We start from the raw sequence: 6,994 nt of genomic DNA on the forward strand, positions 1-6,994 counted from the left end.
GTTTTTGACCTGGACTAAAATTCAGCCAAAGAGAATATAGAACTCAGAAAAGCATTGTGAGGGAAATATTCTCAAGTTGAACCATATTTGGTCGACCAAGAAACAAAAGGGCAAAATAAGCTTATTGGGCCCAGAAGTACTCAAAAAACCCAAGAAGCAGACGAAGGGCCCAAAAGGTTCAAATAAAAAGTATATTTCACGCAGATTAAGTTTTGAAGGGAAAAACATCTGAATGGAGAACGTGGAGGCGTGGGGTGGAAGTTAAGTTAAAGAACGTGAGGTCCTTAAGGAGGTCGACAACCTCCACAAAGTAGTTAGTTTTATGCACTATAAATAAAGGACTTTGTACATAGTTTTAATGGTTCACAATTTTACAAACGCATGCATGTTGTACACTCAGAGTACCCAAGCGAACGAGCGAAATGAGTCAAGCAAGCGCTATGTATGTTTGAACCATCTACTTTTTTCTGGAAACTTTAAATGTTGTGTCATTTACAATTTACTCTTGTCGTTTTCCTTTGTTTATTTGTGGTTTGATTTTCACCAAATACATTTTACCAAAAATATCGCTTAAGTGTGTTAGACGCCGTGTCGAACACCCTCGTTTTCATAACTAAGACAAAAGAACTTCTCACAAAAAACTCTTACAAACAAAAACATTATTCTGAGATTCTCTACTTGATCTCGCAAATAACCTTTAAAAAGAGACTAGCGAAGTTTTCCAAAACCCGAGGTAAACACGGTGTTTGCCCAGGGTGGCAAAAATTTAGTTGAGAATGTCCATTTCTACTGCGACACTTTTGAATTGTGATCTAGGGAGGTGATGGTGGACCTTCGAGAGTTCAATTGTTTAAAATTTTAAATTTCTATGTTTGTTAGTCCATTTTGCACGTTGTGGACGATCCAATATTGAAGATTTGAGTTGGTGTTAATCTAAAATAGAAAATCGTTGATTGAGAATGACCGTTTGCTAAAAAATATTTTTAACATATATCGTTGTATTCACCTTTATTTTTTAATACAAATTAAATTTATTAAATTGAGAATGATGTAAATAATAATAATAATTTGTCAACACAATTAAAAAATATTTTATTAAAATTCAAAAGAGTTATTCATGTTGAGGAAAATATTTTTTATAAGTAGATATGTAAATTTGAAATAGATAAAATAATTTATCCTATTATATCTCTTTTATTATAGACACTAAATAGATTCAAAAAATATATTTACATTACCTATTTATCATATAGTGTTATTTTTTTATAAAAATTTGTTATATCATTAATTATTTTAAGAGCAAGTTTAGAAAAATTTAAAAAAATAATAATTATGTTTACTATGTCAATTGTAGTTGTATTAGTTTTATATAGAAAAAAAATAGCAACACAAAAAAAAGGAAAAGTTCATTGTCTCTTGGGAAACTGGATTTTCCAGCAATTTTTTATCACTTCCGTTGAAAATAATATATGCGTCACATTCTTTGGAAACAACATGGAACTTGTTTAACATCATTTAAACAGAGTTGTCGATGTTATACGAGGTTTCAAAACTTAAACCTCAACAGAGTTGTCGATGTTATACGAGGTTTCAACTTGAACGAGTTGTCGATGTTATAGGAGGTTTCAAAACTTAAATCTCAATAGAGTTGACGATGTTATACGAGGTTTCAAAACTTAAATCTCAATAGAGTTGACGATGTTATACGAGGTTTCAAAACTTAAATCTCAATAGAGTTGACGATGTTATACGAGGTTTCAAAACTTAAATCTCAATAGAGTTGACGATGTTATACGAGGTTTCAAAACTTAAATCTCAATAGAGTTGACGATGTTATACGAGGTTTTGAAACTTAAACCTCAATGGATTTGACGATGTTATACGAGGTTTCAAAACTTAAACCTCAGTTCTATTTTTTTTTCTTATTACATCACTGAAGATGTTTTTCCGAGGAACAACCACTCTTATATTCACAAACAACCTTATCGTTCAACCACTCCGCCGCCACCTCTCAAACCCCATTTCAGCGGTAAACCAGAAAGATCTCCTCCGAGTCTGCACCATTCTCTACCAACAACAAAACTCGCCCGAGTCACGTTTCCACTCAAAATTCACCTCTTCCAACTTCCAACTCACCCACGAATTCTTCCTCCAAGTTTGCAACAATTCCCCTTATTCATGGCGACCCGTTTATCGCTTCTTCCTTTTCACACAACAACAACAACAACAACAAAAAATCCAATTTTCACTCACTCCTCTGTTTCCTTCAACAAAATGCTCGATGTTGTTTCAAAGTCTCGTAACATTGATCTCTTCTGGAACATTCTTAACGAAACGGCGATTCGTCGTTTGGCTAATGATAAGACCTTTGTGATTGCTTTGAAGACTCTTGGTGGTGCTAGAGAGTTGAAAAAGTGCGTGGAGTTTTTCCACTTGATGAATTGTAATGGGTGTAGTTATAGTGTTGAGAGATTGAATAAAGTTGTTGATGAAATGTGTAGGTTAAGCTTGCCGAGGAAGCAAAATTTGTTGTTTTCAAGATGAAAGATTGGATTAAACTTGATGGGGTTAGTTATAAGCATTTGATTAACGGGTTTTGTGAAAAGGGTGATTTGATTGAAGCTTTCCAGATATGGAATTTGATGGTGGATGAAGGTTTGGTTCCTGATGTTGATGCCGTTGAGAAATTTATGGAGACGTTTTTCAAGGTTAATCAATTCGGCGAGGCTTTGAAGCTATTTGAAACAATGAGGTTGAAGAGAATGAATGAACTTGATGTTTCAACCTACAGGCTTGTGATTAAGTGTTTGTGTAAAAAGGGGATGATGAATCACGCTCATGAAATGTTCGATGAAATGTGCAAGACAGGTATTAGGGTTGATAATTTGACGTTAGGATATGTTGTGTATGGGCTTCTAGCAAAACATAGAGTTAGAGAGGCTTATCAAGTTGGAGAGAAGATTGATGTTGTGGATATAAGTGTTTATCATGGATTAATAAAAGGGCTTTTGAAGTTGAGAAGAGCAAGTGAAGCGACTCAAGTGTTTAGGGAGATGATAAAGAGAGGTTGCGAACCGAATATGCATACTTATATAATGTTGTTGCAGGGTCATTTGGGGAGGGGAGAGAGGAAAGGGAGTGATCCTCTTATAAATCTTGATGCTATATTTGTTGGAGGTTTGGAGAAGTTCGAAGGAAGCTTCCTCATTGAAGCTGTGATTTCTGATTTGAAAAATGGTATAATAAATTTGGTGTTGAACCTAATATTACACATGTAAGGGTTTTTAATTATCTCAAATGTGAAATTAAGTTATCATTGGCAGGTCTATGATATTTAGAGCACTTAATTGAATAATTAAGATAGTTAATGGAGGAACTGAGTGGGAGCAATATAAAAAGGTTAATTTTGAGTTATTGACAACTGTATTTTATATACCACTATCTGACTCAGGACACAAACTAATAGTTATAGATGTATGTTTGTTTAAATGTGTGTAACTCAAGAGATGATCTAAGGCTGGTTGTAGGTCTTTAATGTATATCAAACATTTTCTTATAATAGATATATAAAAAAAATATTAATCTATGGCATGCATTTGTAATAGATATCACTAAAAAACTCAAGAAGAAAGAATAAAAAGTTAGTTTAAACACTGTAAAAATGCAATGCCTTGTAATAGTTGAGTATCAGTTAGTTAGAACTATATGTAACAAACTAAAAAAACTCTATCAGTATAAATGCTTTTGTATCTAACTACAATGAAGTAGAATAGAACAGTACAATTCAAGCTTCAATGGTTATACAAGGTTTCTAGTATGGTGTCAACCTTTAATCTTATTTCGCACTTCCGCAACTAAGGTCTGTATAAGAAAGCTTCAGAAAAGCTCATCGAAAAAGCTTAGAGAAGCTCTAATAACAAAACCCGAATCACCGGCATCTCGTAAACATGTTCAATCATCCCAAATTGTCACCTCTTTCAACTCCAATTCTTCCTTGCACAATTCATTCGATCCAAAATTTTCAATCAAACTAGAAGACAACAACTTCTTGTTGTCGAATCAACGTACCAAAAGTGTATCAAATCAAACTACAAGAAAAACAACTTCTGGTTGTAGAATCAACATGTTAAGGGGGTAATCCTTAAACACTACTTGTTTATTTCATTTGAGAAGTTGGCTATTCAAAACCCTTACATAACAGAATTAGAGAACAATCCGCACTAGCCTAAAAAATAGGACTTCCTAAAGACTAGATAACTTATTAACAACAGAAAATAACTCCTACAAACTAGGACATTAACGTTAACAAACAGAAGACTAATCTTGATCGACAAAATGACTTGATATATGAAACATATTGTCCAAAATCAATCACTCTTCATTTGGCTATTATCCGTAATCTTGATTATCCAAAATTATCATTTATTATTTTGTTTAATAAATTTTTTTTACTTATTATTTAATACGGAGATTTCATAAAAGTGAATTCTTATTTGCCAATATAAGTAAAGTTGGATTCAAGTACCTTAGAATAAAATGCATTAAAAATAATAAAAAAATTATACTATTTAAGAAATAATTAAATATAATAAAATTAAATACTAATAGGTGATTGGTTGAGAGTACCATTCTCAACTTAGAAATTGTCACCTTTCATAAAATAAAAGCAAAGGAATTAATGATGTTTTAGAGTATTCAAAGTCATTAATAGCTACCCATTGTAGTCAAAACATGGATAGAATGAAGAGATGTAAACTATTAATTTTTTTTTAAAAAAATAATAGTAATTTTTATGTTGAAACAATTGAATAATAACTATTTATTACTCTATATTAATTATTTCTAATAAAAATCAAATTTAAATAAAGCTGTCGCTTATAATGAAGTTGTTCTTATTTTCATATACTTTAAAAAAGGAAAATGTTAATATGTGCTTGATCTGTTGTCGCGCACGGATAAAAACGAGTTATTTTGAAAACTGTAGTAACAGTAACGACAACTCGAGTATCGCATCGCAAGGATTCTTGTTTTGATATTAACTAATAGAAATCTAATTGGGGGTTTATGATTTTAGAATCAATTTGTAAAACAGAGTAAATAATTAATTATCAAATAAACTAAAACGGCTAATCTACTGATTTCGATTCCGACTTATCATTGATTATTATAATTTCAATCTCCTAATCCATTCCTATTCGACTACAAAACTCTCTGATAAGCGCAACGAATCTTATGTGATGAAAGTTCCTATGATCCGAATTAAGCAAACGGATTTAAGCCCTCGCGAATTAAGCAAAGGCGAATTAATCAAACACGATAACGAATTAAGTAAACGCTAACGTATTTATAGTTAAGGATCATACAACAATCGAATTAAATCAATATACTCTATGAAAATTGAATTAAGCAAACAATAATCATATAATATAATTGAACGGAATAAAAACTTGATTAAAATTATTATAACCTCAAAGTATGATGAAACCTGTAATCAGCAGATTTTGCCTTGTAACTAGTTCTCCATTACAAACGTACAAAAGCTTTCAAAATTAAGTAACCATGAACAGTAGCGGCCAGCCCTAGGTAAATGGGAGAAACAAGAATTCGGGTCATAATCCAACTGGGTCAAACAAACATAACCCAAGCCCAAAAATAATGACCCAGAATTAAAATAAACTAAGGCTGCAACTTAAAACAAAATTCTGGAAAATATCATTCCGAATCTGACTTCCACTCCAACACAAAAGTTGTAGCTCGTTTTCTTAGCTTTCCGAAGATTACAAGAACGCGTCGATCGGATTCCCGGAACTCCAGTTATGATCGTTTTAATGCATACTGCTAAAGCTGAAAAATAAGTACGAAAATCAAATAACAATAAAAATAAACTCAAATATAAAAACATAATAAAATAGAAAAATAAACAAACCATACCGTAGACATGCCTAAGTACAAACATAAAGGAACGTGCATCAAAATGCACTGATCAGTGCTCCAAGAACAAAAGTTAATAAATTATTTGTAAAAATATTCTTTTGGAAAGAATGCAATCTATATTTTGAAACTATAAATATGATTTTATTCTACTCATAATTTCTAATTATGATATATTTAACTTGTGTCTTTATGGCACAATTTAGCAAGTCCCTTTTAAAAAAAAGCATGTGATAGTAGTTTTAACAAATAATTTTTAAAATATGTTGTAAGAATCGTATCCGATACGCTCCGATATGCCGATACGGCACCGATACATATCGGAGGAGTATCCGAAATTATTTATTTAAAAAAATAAATAAATAAATTCGGATACGGCAGCGATACGCTTCCGATACTCTCCGATACGTGACTTTTCAATTTTTTTCATATTTTTTTAATCACTGTTATTAATGCTTTTTAACTCTTATTACAGCAGATGTTAAATTCTTTCTCACCAATTCCTACTTTCCAAGAACTGTTTCATATCCCCGTAATTTTTTTCCAATTCTCAATATATCCAATTGGACAAAACTTATGTACAATTCTTTAAGTGTGGTTCTTACTATTTTCCAATGAAAATATGACAAGTGTATAATTTTCTTTTACACGTATGCAGATTTCTCCTATTTTCACTCACTAAATAATATTTACGTATATTTGTCATATTTTCATTGGAAAATAGTAAAAACCACACCTAGAGAATTGTACCTAAGTTTTGTCCTATCCAATTTATTATTTATATTTTTTATTTTCAATTCATATAATAATAATAATAATAATATGTATTATATATATATATATATATATATATATATATATATATATATATATATATATATTCTTACTATGTAATATTTATATTTATTCTTACTATAATGATGACTTTTTAATTTTTAGTATTTCATTTCAATTTCGATAGTAAAATTATTTTCTTTCCATTCTCATTATTAGAAATTTACTCATATTTAATTATGAGTTTTATTTTTTTAGATTTAATATTTTTCAGTAATATCGTAATGCA

General features: G+C 30.8%; 1 pseudogene; it reads left to right on the top strand.

The window, feature by feature from the left end:
* The first annotated feature begins 1,896 nt into the window (after window positions 1-1,896).
* LOC131646537 (putative pentatricopeptide repeat-containing protein At1g26500) lies at window positions 1,897-3,808 on the top strand (annotated as a pseudogene).
* Window positions 3,809-6,994: the final 3,186 nt, after the last annotated feature.

Source organism: Vicia villosa, linkage group LG2 (genome assembly GCF_029867415.1).
Source record: "Vicia villosa cultivar HV-30 ecotype Madison, WI linkage group LG2, Vvil1.0, whole genome shotgun sequence".
NCBI lineage: Eukaryota > Viridiplantae > Streptophyta > Magnoliopsida > Fabales > Fabaceae > Vicia > Vicia villosa.